Here is a 16,524-nt window from a genome sequence, read left to right as displayed (position 1 = left end):
ATGTTGAGTGAAAAAATAAATGGCAAAATATTACATTCAGTCTGATAACATTTAGCTTTGTAAAGAGCAATTCTGTATATTTCCCTTATAAGGGTGGCAAAAATATGAACATTTGGATTGAATGATACACCCCAAATGTATGATAGTCACTTTGAGAAAGGAAACAATAAGAAAGAGAAGTAGAATCAATGAGACTTCCACTGTAACTATAATATTCTAAATATTTTAATTAGAACTTTGGAATGAGATATAATTAATTGATATTTGTTTCATCATTCTGTGTAATTCTCTGTACTCTTAAAACATTTAGAAGTATACTTTCTTAAAATTGGGTGAGGGGTGTTTTCTCTATAGCCTCTTTCAGTGACAAAATTCTAATTCTATTGTCATAGCTAATAGATAAAGACAAAGAAGAAAAGAAATCCATAGTGTTTTGAAACCTGCAAGCCAAGTTAAGAGTGTTATCTTCTATAGAAACAAATTGGGAAAACTCTAAATGTCTGAAAATAATAAAATTGACATATACCTTTGGGATCAATATTTTTAAAATTTTTTTATTCTAATTTGTTATATATGACAATGGAATGCATTACAATTCATATTACATATATAGAGCACAATTTTTCATATCTCTAGTTGTATACAAAGTAACAATTATCTTATTTTTTATGTGTTGCTGAGGATTGAACCCAGTGCCTCATGCATGAAAGGCAAGCACTCTACCACTGAGCTACAATGAGCTACAGCCCCAGCCCTGGGATCAATATTAAATAGGTATTACATTCATTTCTTAAAGACATTTCATGACAAGGCAAAATGTTCACAATAATCTGTTAAATCAATTAACCAGGGTAAAAATTATACACACACACACACACACACACATACACATACTATATATACATATATTTGCTTATATACATATAAAATTTATCTGCTTTGTGGCTGCTGGCATAACAAGTAATACGAACTATATTTCTTAAATAAGCACCTATTACTTTACAATTAAAATTTTGTTAATTAAAGGAGATTGACTTCATTATAATCATGTAAACAGAGAGAAACTATGTAGTTTAAAATACAACCAAGTGACAAGTGTTAATGTGCCTGCTCATCAGCAATGACTCAAGTTATAATTTTATTTAGTTATCATAGACCTCTCCCTTCTTATTTAAGGTCACATTAGCTGTGGATACAGATAAACAAGCAGATTAGGACAGTCAATCAATCCAAATGTGTCATAGACAGTCCACACTGCAACTAAGCCCACCACCAAGGGTAAACGTTTTTTATCTCTTGGCAATTGTATTCTTCCCAATATTGATTGCTGCTGGTCCAACCACTGGAACATATGGCATTTTGTTAAAGGATTTACTTCCTGCTTTATTGTTTCCGGGTTTGGTATAGGTTTTTTTTTTTTTTTTTTTTTTAACCCCCAAGGGTAGTATTCTTCCATGGCTCACATTCCACCCCACTCAAAATTTTGATATTGAAATAATGAATTTTATATGTCTTCTGTGGAATGCTCCATTTTCTTTTTCTAAACAAGAGGAACAACTTATCGTTTTTTCACTGCCCAGCAGTCTTAAAGAGCAAGTCCTGGAATACTGGGGTCAAGGAGTTACCAAGTTGAAAGCCTCTTTGAAGTGTGGATATTGGGGACCGATATATTTCAGATAAAAACTCAAACCAAGGTCTAGTTTGAAAAAAATTGTTCCTTCTCAAAGCAGAGATGGCCTCAGAGACTTTTGAGAACAAAGACTGAAGAAGAAAGAATGTCTGTCTCCTGGTATATAGGTAGAAATGCTAAATAGTTCTTTCATTGTCATTGATCATTTTAAACATATGAGTAGATAACAAATAGTAGAGGGGAAAAGGTCAGCTTCTAATAAGTCAACAGAAAAAGAAAAGAGCTACATTTGGCACCATAATATCATTTGAAAATTGATAACCATGTTTAATGGTTATTGCCAAACCACCCAGAATACATGCATAGCCCAGGTTTATCAGTAGGACTAGCTCTTTGAAAGCTATCAGCATTTCTGCCTTCCCCCTTACAAACCACATTTCTCTGCATTATTAGTACGCAGAGGGACTTCTGGAACAAAAAGAAGGTTGGTTGACTTTGTGCCTCTTCTACGGCCACAGCTTGTGCTAGAAATTTTAGACTTTGTGCCCAGGAATAGTGGAAAGGGACACCTGTTTCATGTCCTGCTTCTGCCTTCCAGCCAGGGATCTCTATGCATGCCTGCCAGACTTTAATTTAACTGGTCTCCTTGGATGGACCAGCAGCAAGCACATGCTCTGGGCTCTGAAAATTCCCAAGAATGATCTTCTTACTATGCACTTTTTTAGCTGATTGTAAGCTTCTTGTTAAAATATGTTTGTTTTGTCCCAAATGATTAAGTCGTCTTTCTAATGGAAGACTGCATGCCCTTTGTGGAAACACATGAATCTTACATTTAGTTTTTTTCAACATGCTAAACTGCTCATTATGTTTTTGAGCCTTTTTTTTTCCTGACACAAATGTACATTCTGGAAACAACTATCGCAAAGCAGTCAATCCATCAATAGGCATTGAGTAGGCAATGATCTTTCTTTCTGTGGTAGAAACATGCATAAAAAAAGTAGGGGTTATATATAAGTAAAAAGCAATGGTCAGAAAATATGAGTCACAATAGAGTCCAATATAAATGCAATAATCAGGTAACATAAGATTCACAAAAGAATCCTATCTTCAAAATGATGCGAAGATTTTACCATTAGTCACTCTTACTTTTTGCATGTTCCAGTAAATAATGGGGAGTTGCCGTGGAACTAAAGAATACCTTGCAAAAAATATTCTATTATAAAATCATTTGAAAAGTTTCATGAGGTTGAAGACATTAAATCATATGCTCAATCTGGTCTTTGGATTTTAGATTTCTCACTTCTGATCTAGACCAGCTTATTTTTTGCTGATGCAACCCAAATATGATAGGACATGCTTATGGACCAGTCTACCCTTGGAGGAGATAGTACTGTAGTATCAGATGACTTGAAGACAAATGTAAATCTTTTAAGTTTCCTCCAGATGTAGCAGAGGGGCTTCTCACAGTGAGGTGCCTAGACAACATTTGCAACATCCTATCTAGCTCCTAAGTTTCCCAAAAGGAGCAACTGCTAAATTTTCTCCTTTGCCCACATGTTTCTTTCACCATGACATGGCTTCCCATTCCCTCATATCCAGCCTTCCAGAATTCTTCCCACCCACTTACAACATGGGAACCACATTCTTCTTGTTTGGTAATTCATTCCCTCTCTCACTCTAAATTTAATTGAAATTCAAATAAGCAAAATAATTTACTGTGGCAAGAGAGAGTCTTCTTCATTCCTTAAATGTGGGCTACAATTAGCAACTTACTTCCAAAGAATAAACAGTGGAAACGGGGAAAGAAGTAACTTCATATTGGAGAAACTTGGCAAAGGGTACATGAACCAGATGATCAAGGTCACTATCATTAGCCAGAAGGTATGTTGATGGAATTTACATATCAATATGATGTGTTAAAAATGCCAATTTGCCTCTGGAGTCTTCCTCCATGAACTCATAACCCAAGTCTAACCATGAAAAAATTTATAAAAAACAAAATAGAAAGACATGACCGGTTCTCTTCAAAACTGTCAAGGTCGTCTCAAGAAAGGACAGTCTGAGAAACTGGCCCAGCCTGAAGGAGCCAAAGAACACATGACAAGTAAATGTGATGTGGAATCCTAATTACGATCTTGGAGCTGAAAAAAGTCATCAGGGAAAAACCAATAGAATCTGTAAGAAGCATAGAGTTTATGATTTCTCCTTTTTCCTTACGGAATGGGCCACTGATGTTTTGATTTGGACTAAGTATCTTCTGAAGGCATAAACTTTGGTTGTCCTGCTAGGGTTCCTAGAGATTCTTAATTAAGTTTGCCCCAGATAAATTCTTAGTTCCCATGTGGTGTAGGCCTGTCAAGGCATTACATTTAAAAACCCAACAAAGTTGTAGCTAAAAGCAATAAAAATAAAAAGAAGATCGAATTTTACTAGTGAATCTGAAAGAAAAAAATGAGATCCATTTCTTCACTCAGCAGAGAACGTTTAAAAATTTCTTTCCTTTCTAGCTGTCATACAGCTTGTAGTTTTTCTCATTCTTCAAATCCCTTCCTTTCTATTCCTCACCTCGGCTCTTTTGCAGCCCTCTATAAATGACTCTCCTGTCAAATCATTCTCTCTTGCTTCTTCCCTCCTAAACTGTCTCCGCCCATTAATCAGAGTCAGCTGTCACAAGAGCCTGAATCCTTACCCAGCCGAAGGAGGGGAGAGGATACAGAGCTGCATGATCAAAGAGAATCTTCTCATTAGCAGAAAGTAGAGAAGGAAATGAAGGAAGGCTGAGTGCCTCACCCTGTTAATATGGATCACTCCAACCACATACACAGAAAATTAGCTTTGATCTACAAGCTAGCATTAGGAGGGCCTTGACAGGGAATGCAGAGGGAAAGTGTATCCAGGGGAGGAATAAGATGATCTTCATCCAAGTCCCAGCCACACCACCCTGAAAGGTAAACTATTGGCTCTGTGCAAACAGAGTCTGTGTCCACCCTGTTTTCTGTTGTGTCCCCACGGCCTAGCTCAAAGAAAGAACTCCTATATATTTGATGAATGACCTTGAGAATTAGCATTGTCAGATTCTTCCATTGCAAAGTAGCAAATTTAGGCAATGTCTGCTGTAAGCACTTCACAGAGAGGTCGAGGATCCATGTGACTTACATCCTATGGGAAATAACTAGAAAAGGGGGAGGGAAGGTCTAGTAGACAAAGCATCTGATGCTCTGGGAATTCAGTATCAGTGTGGAGGCCAAAATAATCCTCCATTTTCAGAGGGGACTTGGGTTAGCTTATTGGCTTTAGTTTCTGGAGAAAGGTGAGTGAAATAATCTCTGAATTTATACTGGCTCTCTGCAATGTGACTTTACAACTTATTCCATCCAGGAGTAAGACTGAGACTTGCTGTGACAGATAGAATGTGGTGGAATGACCCGGAGTGATGCCTTACCCTAGATTTCAAGAGTCCTTGCTCAATTTTCTTCACTCTTGGAACTTGCCCTCCACCACATGAATAAGCCCAGGCAAGGTCATTGAAGAATGGCTCTAGCCAATAGCCAGTCAAGTTCAGAAGCAGAGCCACCGAGCTGACCAGAATCTGACTCCAGATGCATGAGTGGGTCCAGATGAGACCAGAAGAACCATTTCACTAATTACAGCTCAAATTTCTGTTTTACACGATGATAAGTAAAATAAGCAATTTGTTTAAAGCCAATTTTAGGAGCAGTTTGTTATGCAACAATTAATCATCTTATTATTCCTCTGGACGCACTTTTCAACTGCATTCCCTGTAAAGGTGCTCCCAATGCTAGTTTGTATATCACTGAGAGAACTTTTGCATCTGAAGTTCAGTTCTTGCTTCACTTCTACCTTCAGACAGAGAGCATATTTTCCAGAACCCCCAACCCCAAAAAGGGAATCTAAAGAATCCTGTTGCATGCTTTTGTATACTTCTATATTATTGCTGTAGTGATTATTATCAATTTCCTATGCCATTTTATATTGGTTAGTATGAAAGCTCTAACAGACATTGTGATGTTAGTTAGCCCTGGGACCTGTTTATTTCTGTCTTACCCTCTTTCATATTTGGATAAGCCTAAGCCACCCATGGCTCTTGACATCATTGAAGAAGATAATGGAGTAGAACATATCTGCTTTAGTTCCCTCATCCATCTTCTCTGAGAGCCAACATCCTTGAAGGTAGAGAACACTTTTATCATCATTAGATGCCTGAGATATTTGACCATGACCATCTAAGCTCACTTGTTTGACTTTTTATTAGATGGCTACTTGGTCTCAGGGGTGACCTGGACATTAGTATTATTTTACCTGCATTTCTAGGTAAGATCTTGTTATGTAACAGATTAACTCTGCTATAATGTGGAACATTGGCGCAAACTGACTTGAGCAAAAGTAGGGAGTATGTTTCTGTTACTGAGTTTATCTGGCTTTAGACAGTTTTAATTAGGTTTCCCTTTTCTTCTATTGTTGCCTTAATTTACAGGCTGACTTTCTCCAAATGGTGACAAAATGGCTGCTGGGAGTCCAAGACTCCCAGGATTCTTGCTGAATAAATACAGAGACCTTCCTTTTCCAATAGTTTCAACAAGTCATCAAACTGATCCTTGCATCACATATTGGTCCTGAACCAATTATTTTCTCCAGGACAATGGAAAAATGCTAATTACTCAAACTGGTAACTTGCTAGTGCTTAGAAAAAGGGGAGCTGGGGAGTGATGGTGAGGTTGGCATAACTCACTGACTTGGATCAGGAGAGAGTGGGGTTTCCACAGGAACATCAGGTACTGTCACTAGAAGGAAGACAGAAGCTGGTGGGCAACACCAGCAGTTACCCTCAGAGTGGAGACTTTCAATCTTAATGTTTGTCACTCTCACCTGGGGGACCTGTTAAAAAACACCTCCAGAAATAGTGATTTACTTGGTATCAGGGGTGGCCTGGTTATCAGTATTAAAGTCCCCAGGGGATTCTAATGAACAGTCAGGGCAGAGAATTGCTGCATTAGAGATATTAATAGCTAATTGAGCCTGAACCCTGGCAGGAGGTGGGGCGGCGGCGGTGGGGGGCGAGGTTCGAAAAGCTAAAGGTTAGTGTGAGAGAGCATCTCTCAGGGTAAGGTCTCTGATTCTGGAGGAGACCAGGAAGAGGTGACAAGCACTTGGTATGGGCATGGCTGGGGCAGGTGGACAGGGAGCTCTAAATGCCCCCATTCTGAAGTATATTAGCAACCACCCTCTGTGGACATAAGCTGCCACCCCTGATGGCAAATTTTAAATCAAAATTTTGAGAAACCTTCTGTTCCAGAAAGCCTTAGGATACACTATGACACCCTCAATTACGGAAGGAAAAATACAGAAGGTTAGCTCCCCTGTCGGGGGACACTTCCCCTAGGGTCAAATGCATAGATCTTTGGGGGCTTCCTGGACCATTCTGCCTGCTAAGCTTATGCCAAACTCCCCTGGACTCCATCAGTGTGGGGTGGAATATTCCCATCTTTACTGCTGCAGAGTGTTTTCTCCTAGTTGGTTGGAGAACTGGATTCTCCTCCTGTCTCCAGTGAGGAAAAGTTCTGGCCAATCACAGGAAGCCAACTGGAGGCTGCGAATGTGGGGATGAGATGGCAAAATCCATTTTTGTTACTGCAGGAGACACACCTCTCAGTAGGAGGAAATGCCTCAGAAACCTGTCAGGCCAGTACCGGCAGCTATGCACAACCCAGGGTTCAGAGGGTCTCAGTACCCAGAACGTTAAGTCTTCCCCACCAAGGGGAGACCCTGGGCAAACCATATGGTGGGGCTTCTCCCAACATTCTAATTTTGGAGAAACAAGGGGGAAGAGAATACTCAGGGAAAGACAGAGTAGGGTACAGTAGACAAAAGTAATACATTGGAAATCTCCACCCCAATCATTCCTGTCTTATTCTTCCCTTAGTCTCAGTTTCCTCATCTGTAAAATGGGTACTAAATGCCATCTGAGCTCTTCCAGGCTCTTCAGATTCTGCATTTCTGATGAAGCAAGCAGAGGTCACTAAACTGCTTTGCAAGCAAGTGATGATTTGGGGCTGGTGGAAGGTTTATGACTACCTTTATTTTTTAAGATCAAGAGACACCCCCTTTTCGCCTTATTCTTTTCTTTGTCCCTATCCCCTCAATGTCATGTCAGGAACAGACACTTCGCGATGACGCCCGGGAGAGTGTGAAGGACAGCCCAGCCAAGCCCCCACATCCACCTACGGTTTTAGTTTTTATATGACCCAGGGAAGTGTTCTGCAGTTTTGCAGATATGAAAGCTCAAGTTGCCTTCCGGTTTTTGCTCCTCTCCAGCCTCCTTCCTCCTCCCCTCCCTCCTGTCCTCCCTGCCCTCTTCTCTCCCCCACTTTCCTTCCACTGCTGTTTACTGATCACCGGAGAAATGACGATGTGCCAGGCCCTGTGTCAAATGCGGGGGCCCCGAATTCATTGCGGGGGGGTGGTGGATTGGAAGTCTCTGCTCTAACGGAGTCTCAGGGGCAGATGTAGAAATAACAAACAGTGACAATACGGTGACAGCACAGCGCCCCGAGGGCTCCCGAGCGTGCTGTTTGGAAAGCCCCCAGGACCCCTAACCCAGGGGATGCCTCGCTGGCGACCCTGGCCTCCACGGCAGATTGCAGAGGGGCGGGGAGGCCAGCTCCTTCCCCAGCCCCGCCGGTGGCGCAGTGAGTCAGGGACCCCGCCTCCCAGCCTGCGCCGAGAACGAATCACCGCCACCAGGCTCACTGCGGCACCGCGGGACAGATTCCCTCCCGCCCACGCCCCGCGCCTCCTGGGCGCCTGCCCGCCCCGCGTCCCCTGCGCCCTTCCCGGCTGTAAGCCTGGGGGCTCTGGCTCCCCGACCTTCCTCCAGCATCCCCGAGCCGATCGCGGCTGCCAAGGGGCCCAGCTGAATGAAGGCGATCCTCCAGCTCCAGCATTGCTATGCCTCAGGAACGTTGCACAGGGAAAGGGAAGAAACCGAAAAACGTGAAGTGACCAAGCCTCAGCAGAGAGGCCTCATTCCAGAAGGAGATGGGAGGCAGGACTCCTTGAGAGTCTGTGTCTCAAACACACAGGGCCCCTACCCAGACGGCTAGCTTGAACTTCTGCAGGAGAGTAGAAGTGCAGTTATAATTTATAGCTCTAAAAATATCAAACTGATGTATTCGGATGAATTCGTAACAAGCAGGTGACCCAGAAAAAGGATCTCAGAGCCTTGAGCATCCACAAAATAACTACTTTACTGGGAAAAGGTCAAGTTCTTTAACTCCACCGGCTTTTCCAATTGACCTTTGGAAATGCAGAACAGCAACTAGAGTCATTTCAGCCTTAAATCACCCAAAGGGTATATTTTGGCAAATCTTGAGCTCCAGGTGCTGCAGAGGGGTCATCAGGTTCCACAACAGTTCCTGCTATTGCAAGGATCTAGCCAGAGGAGCTCTGCCTCTCTGGAGTCACCAGCCACCTACTAAGGTCAGGGGAATGGCACTGCCTTAGTCTTTGGGATGAAGGAGCCACTTGAGGCCTAGATGTGTTTCAATAAAGGTGGGCATTGGTTTGTTCAGCGAAGGAACCGGTTGGAACCTCAGCCCATAGAGGCGCAGGGGTTAGTTTCTTTGTTCCTCTAGTCCATATCAGTTTGTGTCAAGATAAAGAAATGGCTCATTTCTTCAGACAGCCAGCCTTCAAGGTCAAGGTCATGATCCTGTAACCCAAGTCAGATCATAACCTGTCTGCTCAGATTTACCTGCTCTGCTCTTTCCAATATCTTCCCATCCAAAGATAATAATAAGTGCCTAAGACCTTCCATGTTCCCGCCCCTGTTCTCTCTCACCTCATCACTTTGCATTCTCCTCTTTGTTCTCTCTGATTCAGTCATACTGGCCTTCTTCATGTTCTTTGAACATACCAGACTTCCTGTAAGATGTTCTTGTCACCTGGACTCCTAGATATTTATTTCATTTTATTGCTCAAAAGATCATCCTATCCAAAATAGCATCCTGTTCACAGCAACTTCACTCTATCTACTAAATATTATTGTTTTCGAGTCCTCTTTCTACATTTATTTGCTTATTTATAGCTTGCTAGAATGTGAGTTCCTTGAGAGCAAGGACTTTATCTTGTAAACTGTTCTATTCCCTGTGCCTGGAACATTATAGGTGCTCAATAAATATGCATGGAAAGAGTGAGTGAAGTTGGGACAGACTGTGGACTTTGCTCAACTGTATGTAATCAGTAGCCCAGCCAGAAACTGAATTCTCACTACTTCCTCCTGATCTGGAAGTTTTCTAGTGTCTTATCCTCATGCTGGAAACAATCTCAAAATAAAATCAGATTTCCAATGATTTACAAATTAGATTTCTATTTCCACTGGCCACCAGGCAAGTTGGATGCTTTCTGAAGAAAAAATATAGGTTTTACCATCTTCCAATTTCTATAGAAGCTCAAATGTCCTATTCTCTTGGGATGCAAATATTTATAAAAGCAGTGAGTTCTCATAGACAATGAGAGGATCACAATGCAGGACCAGTACCTAGACTTTCCTGTTTTTTAGTCTCCTTTGAAGACTTGGCTAAAAGGCAGTTTATGAAGTTTAGGGACTTTGTACTGCAGCTCATCCTACCCATTAAGGCTGAAGTTATTTTTGAAAAAAGTCAGCCAGCCCTGCCAACTGAACACAGAATCATATGATCTGTATTGATATGTTGGGATGTGGCTGACAGGCATTTGGGCAAAAAGAGCATTCTAAGTGGTCCAGTCTTGCAGCATTATTTTTTTTCCCATACCAAACAGTTCTTTTCTTAGCAATGACTTATTTTCTCTTCCAAGGTTGAATATTGTAAGAGATATCCAAGAATTTCAGCAGTGCTAGTACTTTTAAAAATAGAATGATGTGAAGAAATAATTCCCAGAGTTAGAGATAGGAAAACTGAGTTTATGTCTTGGTTGCTTTATGGGTCAACTGTGTGAGCTTCTTTGAACTCTGAGTTCTGATTTGAACTGTTGAGGTCGTACTACCTTCCTGCCTCCTGAGAGCACCACTGTGAGGGTCAGATGAATTAGTGTGGAATCAAGTGCTTTGTAAGCACTTTAGCACTGGATACTCCTGTGCCCAGCATGATGCTATTAGAAAGAATATATAAATGTTGGGAACCAAAGTTCACCTTTCTGGGGCTATACTCAGGATGGGGGTTATGTATAAAATACAGCCCACTGGGGCACATTGAGAAAAGGGTTGAGAGACGAAATGGAAAATCTGTAAGTATCAACAGTTAAGTCTGAAATGAGTGCTATGCCAGAGGCTAGGGGATTTGTGATGGCTGAATCACAGGTCTGGAGCCAGTGAGAGCTGGAGGAGCCAGACAAATGGATTTGATCAAACTGAGATGAAACAGAGGATGGAAGGATGGAAGGAGGAGAAGGGCAGGGCTGGTTCCTACCTTCCTCTCTTCTTCCTTTAGTAATATTATTGATTGCTTAACAACCAGGTGTTGGGCATACATTTCTTTTCATCATTTCTAAGAAATTGTTCCCAGAGAAGAATTCTTATAAGTTGGTTGGTATTTGGATATTTTTTTTCCTCCCACCCTAGCTTGAAGCAGTTGCTTAAAATAATAAGATTTTAATCTCTAAAGCACTGGAAAAGCATCTTGTTTTCTGTTGATGGAAGACTGCTGATGGTTTCTAGAGGGGCAGAAAAATGGGATTTTTCTGGACTTTTGGAAATTATGATGCAATCGTTAAGGCTCAAATGGCAAAAATCAGACCAAATGAACATTGAATCTTTACCTTTTATTATCAGTTTATACAGCACCTATTCAATGTCTTCCACTAGTTGCCTGCCTCCATGTTTTCTGTTTTAATCAATAACCCATTAGGAATGGACATCCAGTCTTTGTAGCACATCTGGTACCAGATCACCATGTAAAGAAGCACATAAGAAATATTATTTAAAGAAATGCACTTTTTCTAAAATGTTAACCATAAAATGCTTATTGAATGCTCAAAGTTTTAAATCATTCATTAAATATTTATCTGTCATTTATGGAGTTACTTTTTTTGTGGATATCACTTCCCTTACTTTATTTTCATTACTTGGTACCTAATAATAGATTTTCATAATGCTACAATGACACAGATCCTGGTATTGAAGCCTCTACTAATTTGGGACTTAAGAAGTGGTGATTCACTGCCTGGAAAGAAACAGAGAGTAATAATAATAAAAGGCAAACTACATTTGCATTGTATTGCATCAGGAAGATGAAAAAAGGGTAGTGAATATACCAGTTAGCTACTGCTTTGTAACAAATCAGCCCTAAGCTCAGTAGTTTCAAACAACAGTCTTTTTTTCTTGCTCATTTCTTAGTGGTTGGCTGGAGGTTAGGTGATTTAGGCTGGTCTCGGATGGGTTTAGCTGTGAGAAGTGAATGGGATTTTGATCTGTGTACATGCTCTTTTTAATTTTTCTTGATCCAGTGAACTACCAGGAACAAATAATAGTGACATGAGGGAGAAAACACAGGCAAGCCTATTTCCAGCCTTTGCTTGTATCATGCTTACTAACATTTCTTTGAATGAAGCAGGACATACTGCGATACCCAACATCAGTGGAGCAGGGGAATGGATTCTGCCTCTAGTGAAAGGAATTATAAAAGGTCACTGATACAGAGAGGGGTTAAAGACTGGCATTAATAATGCATAAGTAAGAATCCAGTTTCTGTATTTGGAATGTTCACAGAATATGACAGTGTCACTATTTTCTACTCTCTAATGTTCTAACTTCTTGGAATTAGTTATCTGTGAGTTAAGCTATTTTAGCAGCAGATGGAATTCTTCCCCAATGCCCTTTTGACTGTCGATTCAATGGCCAATGTCAAATGAGATGCTCTGCTGGACAGAATTGAAGGTTCTTAGGTTCAAGTCCTAATGGCACCACTTACCATCTGTGTGTCCATGAGCCTGCTACATTCCCTCAACTGTGAAATGGAGTTAAAAATTCATGCCCTGGGGGCTGGGGCTGTAGCTCAGTGGTAGAGCACTCGCCTAGCAGAGGAGGCACTGGGTTTGATTCTCAGCACCACATTGAAAAATAAATTAATAAATAAATAAAGGTATCATGTCTATTTACAACTAAAAAATATTTAAAAAATTCATTCCCTACTCATCTCAGGTGGTTGTTCAATTCAAATGAGATCTTGAGGATGAATATATTCTGGAAATAATTGAACATTTAAGATAGTATTACTCAAAGCTTTCTGATGGGTCTTGTTTGTATAGAAGATTTGTAAAAAGTCCATCTTCTTAAAAAATTCTACTAACTGAATGATTTGTATTACTCCTAGGACTCTTAGGCCTTGTTACTGGGGCAGTAGATTGAAGCACAAACAATTTGAATTGGGGGTAGAATAGTCATACTTCTCATTCTTCTGAGTGCTAATAGTACCACCAGTGGCCTTTTCAGGGTCTCACAGCATGGAATTCTGAAGTCAACATCCTTTGTTGTAGTTCTCACTTATTTCTTCCTGGTTATTTTCCAGTGGTTTCCCTGGAGGTTGGAGCATGCTGTGGATGGGAGGTCAATGCCAAGAAATATAGAATAAGGCATAGCTTTAAGCAGTCTTTTGTGTTTTCTTTGACTTGGTCTTCTTTAACTTATAAAATTCCTGATTTTCATGAATCCCCTAAAGACACACATTTTATTTAACAACCTAAACAGTCTACATTATTCATATTCATATCTGGAATGCCATCTGGTCTATCTCTTGGAGAGAACTGGTTCCTAGGTGTATACCATCTAACCTTATTCAGGAGATAGCCTGGGGAGCCCATATGGCTTTTGGCATTTTCCTGGCCATGCCAGAACTTGGGCTCAGGCCCAGGAAGTGGTCCAGGATTAGGAATGAGCATCCAACCAAATGGAATAAGGTTGGATCTACAGTGTAATCTGACTTTTCAGTCTGTTTCTGAAGGGAGAAGAAAAGGCCATGGATGTTTTTCCCAATGTCCCAGTGACAAAATTCATTGTGCAGGAGAGTTTCTCCTCAATGCAACTATTTAGACAAAGTCATTAAACACTGTGATAAAATCTTAAATTTTCTAAGAATAAACATTCTACATCATATCTGAGATGGGTTGAAATGTGAACTTAACCTCTCACATCAGTCAGAATGGCAATCATCAAGAATGCAAATAATAATAAATGTTGTTGGTGTGGGGAAAAGGTACACTCATACATTGTTGGTGGGAATGCAAATTAGCATAACTTTGGAAAGCAGTATGGAGATTTCTCAAAAGGTTAGAAATGGAATCACCATGCAACTCAGCTGTCCCACTCCTTGGTATTTTTCCGGAAGATCTAAAATCAGCATAGTGTAGTAATACAGCCACATCAATGTCCATACCAGTGCAATTTACAATAGCCAACTTATGGAACCAAACAAGGTGCCTGTCAACAGATGACCTGATAAAGAAAATATGGTATAAACACACACTCCAGTTTTACTCAGCCATGAAGAGCAATGAAATAGTAGCATTTGCTGGTAAATGGGTGGAACAGGAGGACATCATGCTAAGTGAAATAAGCGAGACTCAGAAATTCAAGAGTTGTTTTCTCTAATATGCAGAAGCCATAGTAAAATAAGACAGAGGAAATGGAGTGGGCTCAGGGGAGAAATCCCAAGAAAATAGAAGGGAGATACGTGGAGCAGAAGAAGGGGATTGAGGTGGGAATGAGGAGAGATGGGAAGAGAGAAGAATGGTGGAATGAAATGGAACCAATTATGCTATGTACATCTGTGAATTTCACTTTTAAGTGTTTTATAAAGCACTAATTAAAAAAACACTATAAATAGATATAAGAAAGACCAGTAGAGTTGAGGAAGGAGAACAGGGGGAGGGACAGAGGAGGAGCAAAAGGAAGTACTAGGGACAGAAGTGGAGCAAGTTATATTCTATGCATGTATGATTATGTCAAAACGAACCCAAATATTATGTTTAACTATAATGCACCAATAAAAACATAGAAAATAAAACACAAATGCCTTGAAAGCAAAAAACAAAAAAGTCAAACAAAAATTAAGAAAAGTGGTGTAAAGGGAGCAAGCAATCAACAGTCCTTAGATCCAGTCCCAACTTTGTCCCTCCCTACCAATGAAGTCTTGAGCAAAACTTTTCACCCATCTGTGTTTCTGTTTCCTCATCTGTGACAGGAATGAATGGGAGCAGACGCCCTTAAAGTCCTGTCCAGCTTTGTTATACAACACTTTTGTGCCTTCTCTATCCTTATTGGTAAAATGAAGAAGTAGGATCATTTAATCTAGAAGGTGCTGACTCCTCTACTATCCCAAGATTGTATTAATACTACCCTGTGATTGTACCAATAGAAAGAAATACAATGGAATTGCCCAGGGGTCAATGTTAGCTCCGTTGGGTATAGTTGTTCTTCTGCCAGGATTTAAGATTGGAAGACAGAAAGGAAATACTGATGGGCCATTTCCCATCAGTATTAAAGAGAATGGCTTGTTTAAAGTACCCCAAATAAAATGAAAACAAAGGAGTCTGCATTTTACCATTTTTCATGTAAATAATAGACAACAAGCCATTAGTGAGATTAGACAGAGAATGCATTACTTGAAAGTGAGCTTTTTATCTGACAGGTACCATTTGGAATATATGCTTCTAGTGAAGCCCAGGCCTGGTGTTGTCTTACTGTGGAGGGTTTAGGAACTGGGAGGGAGACTACACAGGGGAGAGAGTGCATCTACAGATTAAAGATGTTTGCATTGCTTATCTTTCAGAAACATCAAATGAATAAACCCAGGGACAGTGAAATTTTCAGTGGAAGAATCCAGACAGCTCAGTGCCACTGAAGGCTGAAAATTGATGAAGGAGTATCCTTCACCCCTTGGCTTGTTCATGCTTTTGCTTTTCTTTCTGTCCCAAAATCTTCCGGCACCGACTAGAAGGAATGCTTTGGCTTACTGGGTTTTAGTTTCCCTCTAGACTGAGTCTATTTCCAAATGATCGCTGTATATACCTATCTGTTTTAGGGTAGAAAGGTAAAATCATGCAAACCAAATATGTGGGGTGCATTTTAAATGTTAAGAATAGATTCTTTTTAATGAACTCCTTATAGATCCGAGTACAGATGATATCCAACTTTCCAGGGTGAGACTTACCATTTTGTTTCGTTTGTTTTGAATTTAGGATGATGTCAAAGCGAAATGCATTCTGTAGAGCCATTCTTTGATCTTGATCTTTTCTGGAGCCTGTGATAGGCAGTCTGATACTCTTGTGGTGCTGGACAGCTGCAGCTAGCCAGATCCCTGCCAGTCGTAGGATCCCCAGGGGAAGCAACTGCCACTCTGTAGTGACCTGCTTTGCTCAATTAGGATATTTGGCAGGTTAGGTGTACACATTTGTGACTTAGGATATTGTCAAGTAATGATCATAGTTTTATCAGGATATAACCACATCATAAGTCATGGATCATCATCATTCAGTTGGAAGGTGATGCCAACATACCAAAAAAAAAAGTGGGGGGAATGAGACAAATAAAGGAAGGCAGACCATGAAGAGTACATTGTCAAACAGATTTCACTCAATCCCACTAGAGAACTCTAAGAGACCACCATAAAGAACATGTATCTCAGGGTTATCCTGAGCAGTAAGACAGCTGGGGTATTTATCTAGCAACTCCTACCAGACATTGGTGGAGGGCTGCCACAGAGGGTTATTTATTACCTAGAACTTCTGAAACTGGACTAAGTCCTCAGAAGTTGGAATTCAGGTAGGAGATCATTATGGTGGAAGATAAGAAGGGACACGGGCAAGGCTCCACCTGCACTTGCTACAAATAGACACATAAAGGA

Source organism: Marmota marmota, unplaced genomic scaffold, assembly GCF_001458135.2.
Source record: "Marmota marmota marmota unplaced genomic scaffold, marMar, whole genome shotgun sequence".
NCBI classification, from domain to species: domain Eukaryota; kingdom Metazoa; phylum Chordata; class Mammalia; order Rodentia; family Sciuridae; genus Marmota; species Marmota marmota.
This window is presented reverse-complemented; position numbering follows the sequence as displayed.